This window comes from Hyla sarda, chromosome 1 (assembly GCF_029499605.1).
Source record: "Hyla sarda isolate aHylSar1 chromosome 1, aHylSar1.hap1, whole genome shotgun sequence".
NCBI lineage: Eukaryota > Metazoa > Chordata > Amphibia > Anura > Hylidae > Hyla > Hyla sarda.
Genome location: NC_079189.1, coordinates 553,964,000 through 553,985,684, shown reverse-complemented (window position 1 = coordinate 553,985,684; position 21,685 = coordinate 553,964,000). Strand labels below are relative to the sequence as shown.

At 39.5% G+C, this 21,685-nt stretch overlaps 1 long non-coding RNA gene across 1 annotated transcript in view; it reads right to left on the bottom strand.

Annotated features, from left to right (window-relative positions):
* Window positions 1–17,833: 17,833 nt before the first annotated feature.
* LOC130311420 (uncharacterized) overlaps window positions 17,834–21,685 on the bottom strand; it is a 150,500-nt gene continuing 146,648 nt past the window's right edge. The window contains exon 3 of the long non-coding RNA XR_008859796.1: window positions 17,834–18,048. This is a non-coding gene — a long non-coding RNA (uncharacterized LOC130311420). The remainder of the gene's footprint in view (window positions 18,049–21,685) is intronic.

Genomic DNA, 21,685 nt, shown 5'->3' with positions numbered 1-21,685 from the left:
AGCATACAGTTGCTAATAAGTACTGAAAGGATTAAAAATTTTAATAGAAATAATTTACAAATCTGCTTAACTTTCTGGCACCAGTTCATAAAAAAAAAAAAAAAAAAAGGATTTCCACTGGAGGACCCCTTTAAGCTAACAAGTTAAATTATATTCTACCTTCTTTGGTCCATTCGTACCAAGTTAGGTTTATACCTAGATGACAGGCTTTGGATATTATTCAAAATTCGCAATATTATTCAAATAGCAAACACAGTTTTATCTCTTCTGATTCAAGCTGTAATTATTGAGATACATTTAAATAAAACTGCAGCCTGAAAGGTGTGTAAAATAATAAAATACTGCATACTCTCATCCAGAGCCAGTGTTTCGGCCTGATTTGGTGCCCCTGTTAGCTTCAATGCATGAAGCCCTCGCCTTGCTTTACTCATTATACTCATTTATTCCGTACCCACTGAAGCCTTGGTGACTGGCTAAAGTGTCATGCAAGGAAGTTCACAGGAACACCAAGTTAACAGGAACACCAAGACAGGTCAAAGTGGGACTGAACGAGGTGAGTGTGTTGTATTTTATTTTTTATTATTTTACACACCGAGAAGTACACTTTTTTTACATTTATCCCAGGAAACCTCTCTAATGATATCACTAGAGATGAGCGAATTTAAAGTGATTCGATTCACCACAAACTTCTCGGCTTGGTGGTTGATGACTTTAGCCTGCATAAATTAGTTCAGCTTTCAGGTGCTTCGGTGGGCTGGAAAAGGTGGATACAGTCCTAGGAGAGAGTCCAGCCTCCAGCCTACCAGAGCACCTGAAAGCTGAACTAATTTATGCAGGCTAAAGTCATCAACTGCCGAGCCGAGAAGCTCGTGACCAATTGAATTACTGTAAATTCGCTCATCTCTAGTTATCACAATAATAATAATAATCATTATTATTATTGTTATAATAATTATTATTATTCTGATTGCTTTCTAAAAAGCTAAGTAATTTTAGAATTTTTGTTATCCCTTTTGTTTTTTTCAAGTTTATGTTTACTACCTAAATAAAATGGAATGCCGAAATGCTCTTTAAGAGCATTATTACTCTTATTATTATTATTAATAATAACAACAAAAATAATAATATTGCCCTTTAAGAATTTCTGCATTCCATTTTATTTAGGTAGTTAACATAAACTTGAAAGAAACAAAAGGGATAACAAAAATTCTAAAATTACTTTGCTTTTTAGAATACAATCAGAAGCTGGCTTGCTTTGACCAGTTTATGGTCAGCCATCACACTATGTCTTATCTTTGATTGTATTTTAAAGAAATTTTCTCAGAAATAAAGTCTATCTAAAAAAGCTGGTCAATATTTTGTGTTTTAGAGTTTGTTATTTTGCCCACGAAACCCTAGACGGACATAAAAGCACTTCCACGAACAAAATGCACATATTTTTTCATTGCTACAAAATATTGATGAAGTGCTCTATTGAGGTGGAGATCTCATTAATTATTTGATTTACAGAAAAAGGAGACACAGGAAAATGAGTGCCCTGGCTAATGCCATGATGTACCATCTTGAGGCTTAAGATCCTTTTAATGTATTCGGCTGTGATGCAGCTGAAAGTGGAAAGAGAGAGCTGAATGGATCCATTAATTTAATTGAAGCCAGCTCTGACAAGAGATAAAACATGTAGGGCTCTACATCTCTTCAGACTGCAGCAGCTCTATAGTAAACAGTCAATGATCCCTACACAAAAAAAAAGATACGAGCTAAAAGTATATACACCAAAGACTTCAAGGCCACAGAATATCAACAGACACAGGGGTGAACAACCTCCAAACAACTGTAAGGTTGTCTCTCAGTAATTTAGACTTCCATGGAAACGTTACATTTGTTCATTTCATTTCTGCAGAGAATTCTCCTCCATCTCCTTCTCTTGACAATCAGAACTGGAAACGGCGAAATTCACTTTTGTACCTTTGAAGCACCTTTGATGGTGCTCTCTTTCAGCTTTGTGCTCTTTGATACAGCTCCTGGATAGAAAACTTTTGGATTTTACAGTAAAGTATAGTAAAAGGGTCAGAGCTCTTCATGTTGGTCATCATACCCTAATAGCAAGAACAGATTCATATGTCAGATGTAAAAGATGATTCTCATGTTTTGTTATTTTTTTGCTAAATAATTTAAAGAAATGCAAATGCAAAAAGCAGAGAGCACTGTGGTCAGACAGAAAATAAATTCCAAAAGAAAATAATTTCTTCTGCAGCATAAAGCTGGTTAGTACTGGAAGGATTAAGATTTTTAAATAGAAGTAATTTTCAAATCTGTTTAATGTTCTGGCACTAGTTGATTTAAAAAAAACATTTTTCACTGGAGTACCCCTTTAAGCATAATAAAAAAAATTGTTAAAGAAAAAGGTGTGGGGTCCCCCCTATTTCTTTAAATAGCCTGCCTAATAATACTAATCTGCTACCACCCAATCCCAGACCTTCATTTTTTTTAAATCTTTGAGCCTGAAGGTATCCTGTTCTTCCCAGTACCCCCAGTGCTGATGGGCAATGGGATAACAATGGGGACATTAGCATTAGCCCATCAGTGTTAGCTCTGGCATAGTAATGAATAGCATCTATCAGACAGCTTCCACTGCTAAGCCAAGAATAAGTAAAAGACAAAGACATACCCAACAGGCTTATAAAAAATATATTAAAATAAGCCCCCAGAAGACCTGCATTAACCATTTTATTAAGTAAAAATAAACATCTTCTTTCTTTGTCATCATTTCTTGATTTGAGGTAGCCTGTTCTTGACCCAAAGAAGTACAGGTCTACTTCCTGTAAGACAAAAAAATAAATAAACTAAAAAACGGTGATCTATGTGGGACCCCAACTGATGGATTTGATTCAAGCGATGCTCCAAGCCACCAAGGCCTCATGCCTCATTTTTTTTAAAGTTAAGGACCTGAGGTATCCTGCTATTTCCAGTATTCCTTGTGCCCATAGGTACTAGGGGTAATAATGAGTGGTTGGAGATTTTTAAACCTAGCGCTAAGACTCCAGTTAAAGGATGCCATCTATCCGATGGATTTCACTACTCCCCTTATTATCTATTTTATTAACTAGAAAAAAAACATTAAAAAAGATTTATTTTTCTCTGGTTCTTGATCCGCTTTAGTCTTTCATCTGGCCTTCTTTCTGTAAAAAAAAAAACATACTAACCTCTCCTCTCCAGCTGTCACGTCGGGCAGGAATAGAGTGCAGCCCTGAACTTTCCCACTCCCACTGTCCCTGCCTACTTGCATACCTGTCCTAGGCGGCGGGTCCACAACCACGGTGCTGTTCCCTTCCTAAATAGGTGATAGGCAGTCAGTGGTAAAGCAACAAACTACAAAAACTGACAAAGGTCAGGAACAGCTGCAGACACACTAAACTAACAGAAAATTAACCTAAACAAACTGAATACAATACAACACACTGAATACAAAATCAACGAGCCACTTCAAAGCCAGGAGGGAACAGATTATAGTAACAGAGAGACAAAGAGTAGTCAAAAGCCAAGCCAATAAGTCATAGAACCAGAATAAACAATACAGAAACTATAAACGCTAGTTACTAGAAGCAAGTTCTTTCACAGGCAAGGCATGAATGGGAAAGGCTTCCTTATATATCCCTGTGTAGCTAGCAGGAGGAATCTGATGCAAAACTGAACCTCACCCAGATACACAGAGGCGTAGTCCCAGCAACCAAGATAAACAACACTCTCAGGACAGATTAACCCTACTGGTTCTGACACCAGCATTATCTCTGGGAACTGCCAATGGGTTTTCTGAGTAGAAGCAGAAGGTGTGTCCGAGATGTGTTTCCCTGGCATTAAAGGGGTACTCCACTGGAAAAAAATTTTTTAATTAACTGATGCCAGAAAGTTAAGAAGATTTGTAAATTACTTCTATTTTAAAATCCTAATCCTTCCAGTAGTTATCAGCTGCTGTATGTTCCACAGGAACTTCTTTTCTTTTTAAATTTACTTTCTGTCTGACCACACTGCTCTCTGCTGACACCTCTGTCTGGCTCAGGAACTGTCAAGCGCAGGATAGGTTTGCTATGGACATTTGCTCCTATTCTGAACAGTTCCTAAAATGGATATAGGTGTCAGCAGAGAGCACTGTGGTCAGACAGAAAGGAAATTTAAAAGGAAAATAACTTCTTCTGTAGTATACAGCAGCTGATAAGTACTGGAAGTCAAATATGTTTAACTTTCTGGCACCAGTGGATTTAAAACGAAATGTTTTAAGCATTAGTAGGTAAGCCTGTGCTGGCATACTCCTGGCTCCTGGCCTAGGATTTTACTAAACTTTTTGTTGAGGTTCTCTGATCAGGAACTGTTAAGGGTATATGGAAACTTGCCAAAGACCAAGGCATTTGGCCATATGATAATAGTGACCCATAGTAGGGTGCTCATACTGCAATGGACCCAAACTAGACATCCACGTGCCTTTAATTTTATACAGATGTAAACAGAAGTTTTCTCTCCTGGATTCACATAGACTGTGTAAGAAAGAATCAGAAACAAATTTATTACATGAATTGCAAATTAGGATGACATTGTCCCCTGGAAGCATTGTCTCAGCATTGTAAACAAGTAGGATTTGGTGGCCCAGAGTGCCTTTGGAACTTAAGCAGTGGGCAGGTAGAAGAACAGACCTATTTTTATAATGTCAGTATACCATAAACATTCAACATGCAAGAACATCCTGTTAGCACATGGGCCCATATTTCCTATAGCAAAAGTGGCAAAATTCTGTGGGAATTTGTGCAAAAAACGGTCTACTGTGACCATTTACTATGTGTTTTATACACTTTTTAGGCTCCTATCCATCACACTGGAAAGAGAAAGTAGCCCCTGTTAAGATGAAGCTTACCTTTAATAAAAAAGAGGACATGGCTTAATGTTAGGTTAATAGTTGTTCTTAACTTAAACTACAGGATGGGCCATTTATTTAGATACACCTTAATAAAATGGGAATGGTTGGTGATATTAACTTCCTGTTTGTGGCACATAGTATATGTGAGGGGGGAAACTTTTCAAGATGGGTGGTGACCATGGCAGCCATTTTGAAGTTGGCCATTTTGAATCCAACTTTAGTTTTTTCAATAGGAAGAGGGTCATGTGACACTTCAAACTTATTGGGAATTTCACAAGAAAAACAATGGTGTGCTTGGTTTTAACATAACTTCATTCTTTCATGAGTTATTTACAAGTTTCTGACCACATATACAATGTTTTCAATGTGCTGCCCATTGTGTTGGATTGTCAATGCAACCTTCTTCTCCCACTCTTCACACACTGATAGCAACATTGCAGGAGAAATGCTAGCACAGGCTTCCAGTATTCGTAGTTTCAGGTGCTGCACATCTCGTATCTTCACAGTATAGAAAATTGCCTTCAGATGACCCCAAAGATAAAAGTCTAAAGGGGATCAGATCGGGAGACCTTGGGGGCCATTCAACTGGCCCACGACAACCAATCAAGTTTCCATGAAACTGTTCATCTAGGAATGCTCGGACCTGACACCCATAATGTGGTGGTGCACCATCTTCTCAGGTGTCGGGTCCGAGCATTCCTAAATGAACTGTTTCCTGGAAAGTGGATTGGTCATCGTGAGCCATTTGAATGGCCCCCAAGGTCTCCCGATCTGACCCCTTTAGACTTTTATCTTTGGGGTCATCTGAAGACAATTGTCTATGTTGTGAAGATACGAGATGTGCAGCACCTGAAACTACGGATACTGGAAGCCTGTGCTAGCATTTCTCCTGCAGTGGTTGTCTGAAGAAAACGCAGTCGGCACTGCTACAACTTCCACTTGCTAGCACACCTTGCTGTAACTAGTCCCTCAATGCAGTAATACAACAGTCTATGGGCTTGACTTGTACCGGTGCTCAGCGGTGTTGCTATCAATGTGTGAAGAGTGGGAGTGTAATAGATGTGTCTATGTTTTCCTTCCATGTAAAAACATTATTCATTTAGGAGGCCCCTTCCCCATCTGCCCCTCCCCTCTCTGCTCCTTTCGGTATCTTGGCCCTCACCATCTTGGCCCCCACCATCATGTGAAGACTGAACAAAAAGAGGCCTGCAAAACATCTCAGGAAGTTGAGAGACACGAGGACAAGGCACATTCCCCATGCTATTTGCTCACTCCCTATATGCTAGAACATCCCACTAGTGAGGGTGGGAACGTATGTTAATGACAAAGGTGATATAAACTTGAACAATTTGAAATAAAGCAGTGGAAAGCACACAGAGAACGCAGAAGCATATGAAACCGACAGTGGCTCTGTCTGAATTTATTTCTCTATGCTTCGGTATATACATTCTGTATACGGATTTGGCCGAGAGTAAGATAGCTACAAGAACACTGAGTTAATCCACCACATGAGAAGAGGGTTGCATTGAGAATCCAACACAATGGGCAGCACATTGAACACATTTTATAAGTGGTCAGAAACTTGTAAATAACTCATGAAAGAATAAAGTTACGTTAAAACCAAGCACTTCATTGTTTTTCTTGTGAAATTCCCAATAAGTTTGATGTGTCACATGACCCTCTTCCTATTGAAAAAACAAAAGTTGGATTCAAAATAGCCGACTTCAAAATGGCCACCATGGTCACCACCCATCTTGAAAAGTTTCCCCCCTCACATATACTAATGTGCCACAAACAGGAAGTTAATATCACCAACCATTCCCTTTTTATTAAGGTGTATCTAAATAAATGGCCCACCCTGTATATCAAAATCTGTTAATATGGCTATAGCCCAATCTAGTGCACAAAAACCTACCCAGGATGTCCCATCTACACCCACCAATATATTTTGGTTGGCGGACGACTATACTATACCCCTTCCAAAAGACGTTATTAAATTTTAAAAAAGCTACTTTTAAGAGGTGGATTCATGATGACAACCAGTCTTCCCATATTCTAAGAAAAAAGGTCACTAAACATACTGGTCAAGACCCTACTGAAGGCTCGCAACCACATTCCAGCCACACTACTGGTGTCAAAAAAGGACACACACAACCCTCTACCCATGAGGAGGTATCCACCAAACAGGGACATAAAGCCTCATCTAGAAATAAATCCGATTCTTTTGTTGATATAGAGCATGACTTCTGGGATTCAGAATATTCTGAAAATGATGACCCCTCCTACTGTAAATCTCACTTACCGGTTTCTTCTCCAACTCTGGCTAGATGGATCAAACAATCCATGTCCCTTGCAGGTATTGATATATCCACTTTTAACGCTCATTCTACTAGAGGTGCAGTCTCTACAAAAATTATTCAGACAGGAGGTTCTCTCTCTAATCTTCTTAAAGCAGCCAACTGGTCTTCTGAGTCTGTCTTTAAAACCTTCTACTTTAGACCTGAACCTCATGTTTCTACGTCTCTCATTTAATTATTATACCTGAATTTGTATATAGCTAATATTTTATAGTACCGTTTTTATCGACGTATAACACGCACTTTTTAGGCTAAAATTTTTAGCCTAAAGTCTATCTGCTTTGCAGGTGCAGAGACCTGCCGTCACTGCCGGCTTCTCTGCCCCTGCCTGTCCTGGGGTCTAGAGCCCTGCTGCCGGCCCTTTTCTCCCCCTGGCTATTGGTGCCGCTGCCCGTTCTCTCCCCCTGGCTATCGGGGGGAGAGAAGGGGCAGCGGCACCCATTGCCGGCATCGCTGCCCCATTGCCTCCCCCATCACCGGTTGTATAATTACCTGTTGCCGGGGTCGGGTCCGCCCTGCTTCAGGCCTCCGGTGTGCGTCCCCTGTGTCGTTGCTATGCACTGCACGGCTCGGCGCAATGACGAGTGGCATCATTGCGTCTCGCAGCGCATAGCAATGACGCAGGGGACGCACATCTTAGGCCTGAAGCAGCGCGGACCCGACCCCGGCAACAGGTATTTATACAAACGGGGATGGGGGAGGCAACAGGCAGCAGCGCTAGCATTGGGTGCCGCTGCCCCTTCTCTCCCCCTGGCTATCGGCACCGCTGCCCCATTGCCAGCACCGCTTCTCTCCCCCTGGCTATCGGCACCGGCAATGGGGCGCTGGCACCGATAGTCAGGGGGAGAGAACGGGCAGCGGTGCAGATAGCCAGCGGGAGAGAAGCGCCGGCAGCAGGGCTCTAGACCCCAGGAAAGGCAGGGGGAGAGAAGCGGGCAGTGACGGCCTCTCTCCCCCTGCCTTTCCTGGGGGCTTCTGCGTGGTCAGAAACAGTGTATCGGGGTATACCCATGCGCACACACGCACCCTCATTTTACCAAGGATATTTGGGTAAAAAACTTTTTTTTACCCAAATATCCTTGGTAAAATGAGGGTGCGTGTTATAGGCTGGTGCATGGTATACCCCAATTAATACGGTATATTCTGCATTGTCTTCAGCTTTAAACTTGCATAATGGAAGTCTCCTGTTTTGACATAAAATTGGAGATTTTCCTACCCTTGGTGACGGAAAATATAGATTTTATGAAAGACAGGAGATGAACATTATCCCTCCCATGTTACCCTCCCTCAATATTGATCATTTGTACATTATTTCCTAGCATACTAGACTGCACGGATGATTCCTGTACACGTCTTCAATCCTTTTCCAGTTTCCTGACTTCATGGTTCCAGTTTGACCTTCCTGACGACCTTAGATGACATCTCATCTCAAGATCTTCGTACTACTTCCAATTCCTTTGGATTCCTATGGATGCCCTCTACTCTCTAATCTTCATATTAAGACTTATCCTATTTGGTCAGCTAACATATAAAGCACACTTGGTTGAAAGTTTTTTTCTTTCATTCTGTATTAACTGTTTCGCTGCTGAGTCCAGTAAAGAAGGATTTAATGCATAATGATCGTCTCCTGTCTTTCATAAAATCTGATTTTTCCATCACCAAGGGTAGGAAAATCTCCAATTTTAAACATGACTAGAGTGTGGCAACAATGATAATGTTATGGTCACCGTTAATTCTATTTTCAAAAATGATGTCATTTGCTTTGTTTATTTTTTACTTATGTAGCCCCTCTAGGTGTGTACCTTCAACATACAATTTTAAACCACATACCAGGAGCTGGAAAAACATTCCATTTGATGTCCAATTAAACTTTATACAATCCCAATTTCTTCTGTGATTCCCCTAGGCTCTTATACCCAGTTCCCCAAACAACCTTCAAAGCCATTACTAAGAAGAGTGTGCAAATACTTTACCTTAAATTAGACATTTCTTATTCTATTCAACAGTGATGTCCTGATAAACACCTACACAACTCATAATATTGATTATTACAATAAATGCTGAAGGGATTAAAGTAGTTTATCATAGTATATAATCTAGCATGACATTGATGATATACAGAAAAATATACAAAAAAATCTCTTCGTCATGGCATTTTACAATATAAGATAATGTGAGTTTGTAGAAATATGTGTTACAGAGCTGGATGTGGATCCTCTAACCTGTGTGGCTGATGACTCGGACGGTATCGGGGAGCAGAGTCTAAGGTGCCGCAGGTCTTCAACAGAGGCAGGATAGGCTTGCTGCGGCAGGCGACACCCAGGACGCTACCCCTGACACGGCTCGACCACACTGGTAGCTGGGCAAGGCGAGGTACCAAAGGATAAGGCAGTAGCGTAGTCAGGCATAGCAGAAGTTCAAGGCAGGCGGCAAAGGTGCAAAGTCAAATAACGTAGCGGGAAGGTCTGGATACACGGATAAGGCAAACAGACAATAGAGAACTCTTAATCTCAGGCTAGGAGATGGGGACGCACGCGCTGGAGCTGAGACACAGAGGAGGAGGCGGGAGCGGAGCATGGTGAATGACGGGCTGGGATTTGCATGTGGGCATGACCCCCCCCCAGCCCCACCGGCAGACGGGGACACAGGGACTTGCAACAATATGAAACATAATTTGTGTTTGCAACTCTTATTAGGTAAGTAATTTAAATAGATTGTAAATTGCTAATATATGTCGCCAATGTCTGATTGCTTAAAGAGTACTTGTCACCAAAGTAATATAGTGTTCCTTGTGTAATTAGAAGACATTTTCCTATTCACTTGCTTTTACAATTATCAACATAAATATATTTAAAATGTAATAGAAAAAAAAGTCCACTAGGTGGCTCTGTTCTGTTCCTTGCCATGATTAATACAGTGAGTTTGGTCTCCTCCTGGCCTGGCAGGAGACCAAACTTAGGAAGTGCTTCTCTGCACTATAGTGAAGAAAAGAAAAAAAAACCCTCTGTAGGCGCAGATTGCTCCGGAAATAGCAGACACAATGATGTATTCTTAAAAGAAAATATCTTTTATTTCCTAAATAAAAGATATTTTCTTTTCAGAATACATCATCGTGTCTGCTATTTCCGGAGCAATCTGCACCTACAGAGGGTTTTTTTCTTTTCTTCACTATTTTGCTACCATTTGTGGACGGACTCCAGCTCCTATCCACTACCCCCAGGCTTTGCACCTCCTCCATGAACCGGCACTTGCACCCAACATTTGGGTTATATGCGCATATACTTTGCGCTCCAGGTGAGCACAATAATACCCATCCCAATATATTTCTTTGTCCAAAAGATAATGCACTAGGCACCCTGTGTGGTTGCTTTTTCTCTTCTTATTATTTTCTTCTCTGCACTGAGCTTGATTGACAGCTGCAAAGAGCCTCATTGAAAGCTGCAAACACACTCACTGAAAGCTGCACAGAACCTCACTGAAACATGCATAGAGCTTCACTCAAGATGCACAGAGCTTGAGATCTTCTAATTATCACAGCACTGTAATGATGTGAGGGCAGAAGTGGTCCCCCAGCAGGCTTCAGTTATGTCATGCCTGCTGGGAGATTGCACTTTGTGAGCAAGAATGATGGTAAGATACATAGCTTTTTAAAGCTCTGAATTTTTTTTAATGGTGGGAGGGGTGTTAGGAGTAGTTAAGGAACATAGCCTGAGTTAGTTTAGAAAAAATTATTTGGTACTTTTTAAGGTTTAAAAGGGTATTCCGCCAATAGACATCTTATCCCCTATCTTATCCCCTATCTGTAGACGGCCTTGCATATACATGAATAGAGGGGATGTGGCATGACGTCACGTCTCCAGTTCCGGAAACTCAGAGGTTTCTAAGACTAGAGCAGCAGCCCGGCACAGAATCTGCTGCATGGAGATATTTGGGGGTGCCAGCGGCGGGCCTCCCGCTATCAGACATCTTATCCCCTATCCTTTGGATAGGGGATAAGATGTATATGGGGTGGAATACCCGTTTAACTGATGTGACCACCAATTGAACTAAGTAGGTTCTTTGCTAGTATGGGAAGGTATAGAAACTTTGTGGGTCTTGTTTCCTATAATCACCTTTTTCCAGGTGGACCCATAGATTGTAACTAACTACTATGGGCAGGGGCGTAGCTATAGGGGGTGCAGAGGTACCAGTCATACCGGGGCCCTGGTACCTAAGGGGGCCATAAAAACATTTGCCCCATAAGAGACCAGTATTATAATTGAAACATGGGGCCCTGTTGCAGATTTTGCAACTGGATCCAGAAGCTACAAGTTATGCCTTTGCCTATGGGCTCTGAAGAAGGCTAAACAGTCAAAGTGACATGGTCCACATGTGGCTCTCTGGCTGTTGAAACTCTTCAAATCCCAGCGGCTTCTGTAATGTAACGTTAACAGTAGTAATATCCTAGCAGCTGAAGCCTACAGCTGGGTAATCTACTTCTTCTACGAATGTGCACTGTGTTTAAAAACAAACAAACAAACTTTTATAAAATGGTATTGTTATAAAATAATAGTGATAAAAAATGTGACTGCTTGCCGAATTGCCATAAAAATGGAAGAGCACAATAACGAGCTATAATTTGTAACTAAATAAAGTATTGGAATAATACTATAAGGGCACAAATGAGACTGTAACATTTTCTATGAATGTGTCAAAACAGAGCTGAATAGATTGTTATATAGAAGAAAGAATTTGTATTTTCATATTATGTTGTCTTACAATGTGTATGCTTTCTGCTTGACGCACTCGATGGTATAACATAGTTTATTTTCTTTGATAGGATACATCACAAGCAAAACCCAAGTCAGACAAACAAAATGGGCATTTTGAAAAAAAAAAAAAAAATTCTCCTTATTTGAAGTATGATTACAGAGAATTGCCAAGCTTTCAGTCTGCTCGCTTCTCACTTTTTGATTACATACAACAATAAGGTTGGACTTGTTTGCATTTCAGTCTTTTACACTATGGCTCCATAATTTTAGATTGTATTCTTCTAGTATGTATATGTTTTTTGCTTCAAAATATATTTTTAAAATAAACATATACTATTATTCACTTACTTATTGTTAACATTTGTAATAAAAATGTAAATGATAATTACAATAACAATAATTTAAATAACCAATCACAAAAAAAGTGTTTGCATACATGCAATCATAATAATAGAAAAATATGCATATCTTTCATATAAAAGTTCTTAATTTAAAATTCAATTTTGCAGCCTTGATGAATGCTTTCAGACTCAAAATTGCACATGGTAGCTGGGTCTCTTTGGCTTCGAGTAATAGCATTTTATGGAAAACTGCCACTGCAGTTTTTGAGCCAAAGCCAAAAGTGTTTTTTTTTTTTTAAATGGGAAATATAAAGGGAGGATTTATATTTCTCTTACCTACTGGATCCACTTCTGACTTTAGCTCAAAAACTGCCATGGCAGTTTAAGAAAAAAAAATACATCAGAAAAAAAAAACCTGCGTGGAAACCTAGCCTAATTCTGAAAAAAGGTGCAGATTAATTAAGACATAAAAAAATTCTATTAAAAACTACTCTCTACAAAGATAAATATGAAATAATGGCATAGCAAGATGAAACCAAATAATTACAAGAATACATTAAAATTACAAGACTTGCTAAAGGGGTTCTCCCCCATAAGGTGATTTTAGCACTTACCTGGCAGACAGTAATGGACATGCTTAGGAAGGATCTGCGCTTGTCGTTGGGTTAAATGGTTATGTTGTGAGATTACCATAAAGCTGTGGCTATCTTGTTATGAACTGGGTATTTCCTGTTGGAGTTTTCTCTTTTACTACAAATCCATTCCACTTTTCTCCCTCCCACACATCAGCCACCCCACCCATCGAACCACAAACAAGCTGAATTCCATGCAAAAACCAAGTGCTTTCTAATCAGGGGGCCTCCAGCTGTTGTAAATTCCCTTTTTTTTCTTGCAGGTGTCTGCTCTTATTAAATGGTTAGCCAAACATTTGCCAGAAAGTTAAACAGATTTATAAATTACTTCTATAAAAAAAATCTCAATTCTTCCAGTTCTTATCAGCTGCTGAATACTACAGAAGAAATTATTTTCTTTTTGGAGCAAAGAGCTCTGTGCTGACATCAGAAGCTGACATCTCTGTTCATTTTAAGAACTGTCCCCATAGCAAACATATGCTGCTCAGATCAGTTCCTAAAATGGACAGAGATGTCAGCAGAGAACACTGTGCTCGTGATTCAGCAGAGAACACTGTGTTCCAAAAAGAAAATAATTTCCTCTGTAGTATTCAGCAGCTAATAAGTACTGGAAGGATTAAGATTTTTTTTATTAGAAGTAATTTACAAATCTGTTTAACTTTTTGGTACCAGTTGATTAAAAAAAAAGTTTTCCACCAGAGTACCCCTTTAAATTTATTATCTTACTGTTATACGTATATATGATTTCTATGTGACTGTACCTTTAATTGAGAGCAGTGAACCCCATGTGACCCTGCCTGCCAATGGGAACCCTAAAAGTCTCCCCTGTATAGTGTAATGGGGCGAGGAGTTTGGCAGTTCACCCTAGTGTGGCTCCTGAGCAACAGCTTAGCTCAGGTGTGCTGTGTGCCGTGGGCTCTGAGGAGAGTCCTAGCTCTAATATAATGTCTCAACTGGTCTTCCTGCAAGGATTTCTCACAAGGAGGAAGTTCATGCCCCTGCGGAAAAGTCTTCAGTACCTTGACAGCACCACAAGTCCCAGAAAGGCAACAGGGCTCCTAATGGGTTACACTACACTCTTTCACCTAAAGCCAGCTTTATCTGTATTACCATTTGCACCCAGGTCAGTAAAGACAGTTCTTCATAACCTGACGTCGGTGTGTTCATTTACTCCCTGTGTCTGGCCCAGGAGAAACTGTCTCCAACCTCAGACCATGTATAGGATAATGGTGCCCTGGCATTACAAAGTGATCAGGTAATTCCACTAACACTACCCTGTGTCACAACAGTGATATATGTAATCTCATCTTTTTGTAAAACTTCCTTACTGTTCCCTTTTTCAACAAATTTTTTAAACTAACCTTTTTTTTTGTTTGTTTCTATGTTCCTCATTGGCACTACATATCCTATGCATAAATTGACTATTAAAGATACCCGCAAAAGTTTTGAAGGCATGGCAACTCTGGTGTAGGAGCAAGTTGTTCCGATTGGCTTCCTTCCTAAATAAAGTGATACTAAGTTTAGAGCCAGTTTTACAAACTTCCATGTCAAAGTAATTACTCTGTTGAAAGTCTACGTCTACAGTGAACTCGATCAGTTCATGGCATAATTCAGGGTCCCCATATATTGTTGCAACTGTGTACATGTACCTGTCCACAGTAAAAATATGCCGGCGACATATCTAACCTACATTTTTTACAATTCGCTATCCTGAATCCTAAATCACAGTAACTCCTCCTTTTTCATTTTTTTTTTTTTTTTTCACAATCAGCTTTCTGAAATTCGGTTAAAGCAAGTTTCTCATTTTAAGTCAGATTTGGACTGTGTGAATTGCGTCTTACTCCATTGGCTGCAAACTTCATTAAGCATAGCTTGCTGGAAGCTCTCAAGTAAGGCATGATTTAACCATTAATCACAACTACTTTTCTTTAAAGGAAATCTGTCATCAGTGTCTCCTGCACTAACCTGCTGGTACAGACAGGAAGTGCAGGTGACACTGATGACAACCATACTTATGTATTCCCATTCTGTGCTCCTGTTCTCATAATATCTCCCTCAAAATCTTCTGTTCCAGGGCTGACTTGGAGCATGGGCAGAGTTTTCTGATGTCATCGCTTGCATAAGAAGGGAAATATTGTGACAAGAGGAGCACGGAACAGGATCAGGTAAGTATGGTTGTCATCAGTGTGCCTGCACTACCTGTCTGTAACAACAGGTTAGTGCAGGTGACACTGATGACAGATTTCCTTTCACACAGAAGGTATCTCATCATGTATCCTCTCCCGGGCCCCAAATACATAAAAAAAAAGTGCATTTTCAAAGTGACCTACAAAGCTTATAAAATTCAACTTTAAAGTCAAACGTATCTAAACTATCTGTACGACTAAGGCTATCTGTACGACTACGACTAAGGCGATAGAGCTCGCCGAAACGCGTCACTTGTGATCCACGTTTGGTGTCCATGTGTTCTTATACAATAAAACGGCTTCCTTGCTTTGGACCTGCAGTGCTGGACTTTCCTTTCTTGTCAAGTTTGCATTTGTACGTGGAGTCCACACGTTTCCGTGCACTGAGACGGGGAGTGGTGAGCTGGACACTGCGTGAGTGTGTAAACTATCTGTAGGTACAAATCCTAAAAGTCTTTGTCAATAACGTCCTTTTGACTGTCTGATAGTTCTTTGGTCTTCCACCTAAAAAATTATAAGATGACTTATGTAGTTTGGGATACAATGTGACCCAACCCCACAGTAAAGACAAGAGATTCTTATGTTGTAATGATTCTTATTCTTTGCTAGATTTGTTTGGTCTCAAACACTTAGTAAACTTGTTAAAATGTTGGTTAGATACATTTACAGTCTACAGTCTCAACATTATGTGAAGACCTGAATTATTGCCATAAACATATCAAGTTCAATGTGGTAGCAGACTTCCAAAGGATTAATTACCTTGAAGTGGAAGTATGTAAAATTGACTATACTTTTACGTCAAGGTACTAAAAAACTTATATTAGAGTTGCCATTCTCCCAAAACTTTTGTGGGCATCCATAAGAGTCAAATTATTAGAGGACATAGAATATTATTACTAACAAAGAATGCAAAAGAGAAAAAAGCAATGTTAATTAAGAAATTTGTTGAAAGAGGGTACAATTAGGAAGATGCAAAAAGTGGAATATGAAGTAGAAAAAATCCAAATAGAAAAGTGAAGAGGGAAGAAAACATGAAGAACAGTAAAATAAAAGTAAAGATGATATTACATATAGCAATGCATACAATAGCCATTTTTACCCTTAATAAAAATATTGTACAAAAATATTGTGAAATTCTTAGGGCTGACCCGAAATTTGGAAAACTGTTAAGAGACTCCCACATTTTGTGTATAAATAGAGTTAGTCTTTGGCTAATAATTTAATGTAAGCAGACACCGTCAAGAAAAGAAAATCTAAGCAAAAAGTATTATAAAAGTAAAAAAAAAACATGGGACTTTTCCCTGTTTACCATGTCAGAAGTCTAATGGTAACATTAAGGGAGACTTTGTATCCCATTCGATGAAGGGAATATCTTTCCCTGTTAGAGGTTGATATCCATGTAACTCTAAACAAGTAGTCTATCTTCTAAAATGTCCCTGTGGAGGGATATTTATACGTCAAACCTCAAGGACTGTTAAAGACAGCATAAATGAACATTGTAGTTCAATTCATAAATGTTTTGCAGAAATCTAGAATGGAGACTATGGAGACTATGCAGATGGAGAGTATGTTAAAATTCAGAGAAGCAGGCGTTGATAGGCACGTTTGCCAAGTTTGGACACCAAGTGAGTGAGCTAAGGTGGATGGTGTTAAAGGATGTTTTTGGTTCCACATAGGAAGGTGTCTCAAGTCTTTTGTATTGAGAAACTTAACTTCTTAATGTAAAGCTATGGACAACTATGCACTATTTTCTTTTTACCTGAATACAAAATGAAGCATCTTTCTGAATATGCTGCTATTCAGAGAGAGATAACATGAATCCAAACATTTTGCTCTCTCAGTATTAGATATAGCAGCAAGGGGGGTGGAAAGTGATTCTCCAGCTGAAAGATTGGACAAGGGGTGAAGAAACCTTGGAGGACTGCTCACATAGGCCAGAAAGAGAACAGTGCACACAAAATTGAGTTTTCAGCAAAGAATCCTATTGGTTGTGTACATGTATACACAGAAATAAAGGTTACATAACAAGCTGCTGGAGCTGTGGAAACAAAACGAAGCAAAGTTTCTAATAAAACAAAGAATAAAAAATGCCTTTTTAAAGGTGTCCACAGCCTTTAAACTCTGAAATTGTTTGTGCATATTACATTAAAGTTGGTAAAACCTGTATTGATTGAATATGTAATTTGTCTGAGGGCCCAAGATAATATATGGCCTGATGTAGATCCGAGCACTTCACGCGGAGCCAGGTTGAGCTGTGTAATTTCCAGTTTCTACATTGTTCATTGTTTTTTCCTTGCATAAACAAATAAATATAAAAGCTAAATATATTTAATTGTTTTTTATCTTATTGTTCTTTTTCTTTTTTAGCAGGGTTTTTTTTTTTTTTGCCAGTCTTCCCTTGCTATCCTTTGTGTGACCTTTCAGGAGAAAACTATACACGTAATCTCTAAATGATAAAAAAAAATAAAAATAAGGGAAATGCAGAAGGCATAATAAAAGGATTTGTGCACACATTTATGAAATGCTCTTCCAAGGACATGGGTATATAAAGGCATGAGATCCACAGAAATCCAGCATACAAAAGGAAAATCCCTCGCAGCCAGGTAAAAGAAGACAGGATGAACAGCTAAAATTACTAATTGGTTTACTGATCAGTTGTACCTTGTTCGATTGATTTGCAATTAATTCTGGTTTGTGGTGCACATGAGAGAAAGGTTGGCGCCAAGCTTTGAGGCTGCTGATACACTATACCCACTCAGAGAGATGTGGAGCTGAATATCAATAATCTCCTCTCAGTCAGGTCCTAACGTTGTAAAGATTGTCCGTCTGCATCCTAGGGATCCCTGCAGACAATTAAGAATCAGAATGAAGAGATCTGAAATGAAATTTACAAAAATCCATAAAAAAATACACATTAAATTTTAAAGAAAGTTCACAGACTGACGTATAACATTTGAGGAACTTTAAAGTTTAATGAACTTTTAAATCGAAATTTGCTTAGTTTCTTCTTAGTAGAAATGTTTAAGCTTTGAAAGGGAGATTCCTAGTTTTGTAAAAAAAAAAAAAAAATATATATATATATATATATATATATATATATATATATATATACATATATATATATATATATATATATATATATATTAATAATTATTATCAGGCTGGTTTACAAAAAAAATAAAAAATAAATAAACAGATAAAAAAATATACTCATCTTCCTGATTTACTACCTCAGCTTTACTTCCTCAGCTTCTGTTCTGATGGAGCGCAGTCCTGCTGTGCAGTACTGCCTGGTGTTAATATCTACTCAAGGAATTGCCTGCTTAGCCAGTCAGTGGCTGGGATAGTGGGCAAATCCTTGTTTCTGACACCAGAAAGTACTGTACAGCAAAAGCATAATCTCCCAGAGCAAAGGGAGTTGAGGAAAGGTTAGTTTTTTTTTTTTTTTACACCAGACTTAGCACAATTACTCTGTCTGCGCCAGAATTATGTCTGCACCAGAAACTTTTTACTGAGAAAACCCAAAAAAGGGGCATGTCTGTCTGAAAAAGGGGCGTGGTCACAGAAAAATGGCGTTTTCGCGACATTTTCACAAAAACGTAACATATTTACTACGGTTTCCACAGAAAATGTGGTGGATTTGAGCTGAAGAAAACCCTACAGATCAGAGCATGTGCAAAAAAAACGCAAAATTAAGGCAAAAGTGCAAAATGAAGGCAAAAGTGCAAAATGTAGGGAAAGCTTAGTAAATACAGTGGGAAAAAATTGTAGTAAATTAAAACCCACAAATAAACCTACACAACATTCTTAGTAAATCGGGCCAGACTGTTTGGTGACTTTGATCCTCATCATCAAGTTGGTCACACTTTAGGCCACCTATGGCTTTAACATGTTTATGTGCATAAAATAAACCAGAACATTGAGGGGTATGTATGAAGGCTTTTACACAGTTTTTTTTTAACTGTGTTTTGTCGCTATTTCCTTTATATGTTACTTTTGCAACAAACAGTTGCGCCAAATGGTTTAGAACATTCTCACTGAATTGATGGTGTTAATTGTGATTTCAGTTGAAATCATGCATTGTTTTGGAATTTGTTATTTGCGACTTTTCAATTTGGCGCAAATTTTGGTGCAAATACCTTTATAAAGGTGCAAATCCACACCAAAATTAAAATAATAACTAGAGATGAGCGAATCAAAGCTGACGAACTCGAATTCCTAACAAACTTCAGTAAATATTCAATTCGCAACAAATGCGAATATCGCAACGATTCTATCGCACAAATCGCTTCATTAAACTCAATTTTACAGCATTCCAGGCTCCAGGGCATCTAAAATGGTGGATCCATATGTCAGTACATGGGGCAAGAGACGCTGGGAAGGTGGGAAGGCAAGGCGGGAAGGGAAGTAGGCGGTATGACCCTGAATCACATGCAGGATGCAGCCTATCAGCAGCCAGTCACCCCTGTGATGCCACAGCCCAATATAATTGGCAGCCTTATTGCGACCAGCAACTTCATTAATTACACTGCAGACAGATCGGATAGACAGCCTGTGTGTGTGTGTGTTACAGCAGAGAAAAGCACATTCCAGCAGCCTTTAACATCCTCCTAGTCACATCAGCGTTCTCATGGACAGAGAGCATTGCTTTTTTCACTGAAAATGATTTTTACTGCAGCTGCAGGCATTAACCTCCCTGTCACTTTCTTCGGCATAGTATCTCAGAGGGGTCAGATAGCTGTGTGTTGCCTCATACATTTCATCAAGCTGCCTCAACTTCATAAACCTTAGCAGAGGAGGCAGGAATAATTTCTCAGTGCAATTATGTGTCTTTGTTTCACAAATAATCATCTTCCGGTTATACTAGTCTGTAGACAGTATAATACCACAGCAGTCCATTCCTAAGTCTGTAACAGAGTGCAATTTTTTGTTTAGTACACATTTTTTTTTTTTTTGGCGGCAGCCCTGTTGTGTACTGCTGGTGCTTTACAAAAAAAAAAAAAAAAAAATATGTATATATATATATATATATTTTTTTTTAAGGGTACTGTAGCGCATTTTTCTGCCCTCATCAGTGCATACCTCATACGTACATCTATGTAGTGTACTATTTTGTACCTGTTAATCTGTTATGGTCCTACATACTGTGAAAGGACAGACAAAAGTAATCTACTGCTGGTGTTTTACAAAAATACTGAGTTTTTAGGTGCATTGTAGCGGATTTTCTGCCCTCATAAGTGCATACCGCATACGTACATCTAAGTAGTGTACTATTTTGTACCTGTTAATCTGTCAAGGTCCTATATACTGTGAAAGGACAGACAAAAGTAATCTCCTGCTGATGTTTTACAAAAATACAGAGTTTTTAGGCGCATTGTAGTGCATTTTTCTGCCCTCATAAGTACATACCGCATAAGTACATCTAAGTACTGTACTATTTTCTACCTGTTAATCTGTCAAGGGCCTACATACTGTGAATGTCAAGGCAAAAAACACCGTCAAGGCTGGTGTTGTACTCAGATACTTTTTTAAGTGTACTGTAGAGCACTTTTCTGCCCTCATCAGTGCATACTACATACCTGCATCTAGGTAGTGTACTATTTTGTACCTGTTAATCTGTCAAGGGCCTACATACTGTGAAAGGACTGACAAAAGTAATCTCCTGCTGGTGTTTTACAAAAATACTGATTTTTTAGGCGTATTGTGGCGCATTTTTCTGCCCTCATCAGTGCATACCGTGTACGTACATCTAAGTAGTGTACTATTTTGTACCTGTTAATCTGTCAAGGGCCTACATACTGTGAAAGGATGGACAAAAGTAATCACCGGCTAGTGTTCTAGACAAATACTGTTTTAAGTGTAGTTAAGCGTATTGTACTCCCCTCATATACATATTAAGTATGTCAGGCAGAGAAGTGCCAGGACGTGCACAGAGGAGTGGCAGAGACCTAAATTCCTCAGGCAGAGGTTGCAGCAGACTAGGGGCAAGTGGCAGCAGGAGTCGCAGCGAGAGGCCTAAGCTCTCGTTATCAGCTGCCGTCGTCGATTGGTTAACACGGTCATCCACTTCACCACAAGTGACATCTGACACCCCCAGTCAACAGTCGGTGGGTTCCTCAGACACAACCCTCAGTTGGCATGGCCCGGGAGCAGTCCCTGTCCTCCCATTTCCTCTGTCCTATGCTGTTACCTCTCCTACAGAAGTATCTTATGCTGTGGGTTCAGCTCCACCATTTACTGAGGACGATCTAATAGAGGACAGTCAGCAGCTACTGCCCCGCCAAGAAGGCGAGGAAACATCTGCCGCTTCCTCCACTAAGTGGGCAAGTAGTCATGAGGAGAGTGACGTGGGAGGCTGTGCTTCCAGGGTTCAGGGTCCTGAAGCAGACACTGTTGAGGAACCTGAGGAGAACGACATCAGTGACATGCAGACATTTGTTGATGATGATGAAGCTGATTGCAATTGGGAGCTGGGTGCTGAAGGGGCTTCATCATCATCAGGAGAAGAGAGC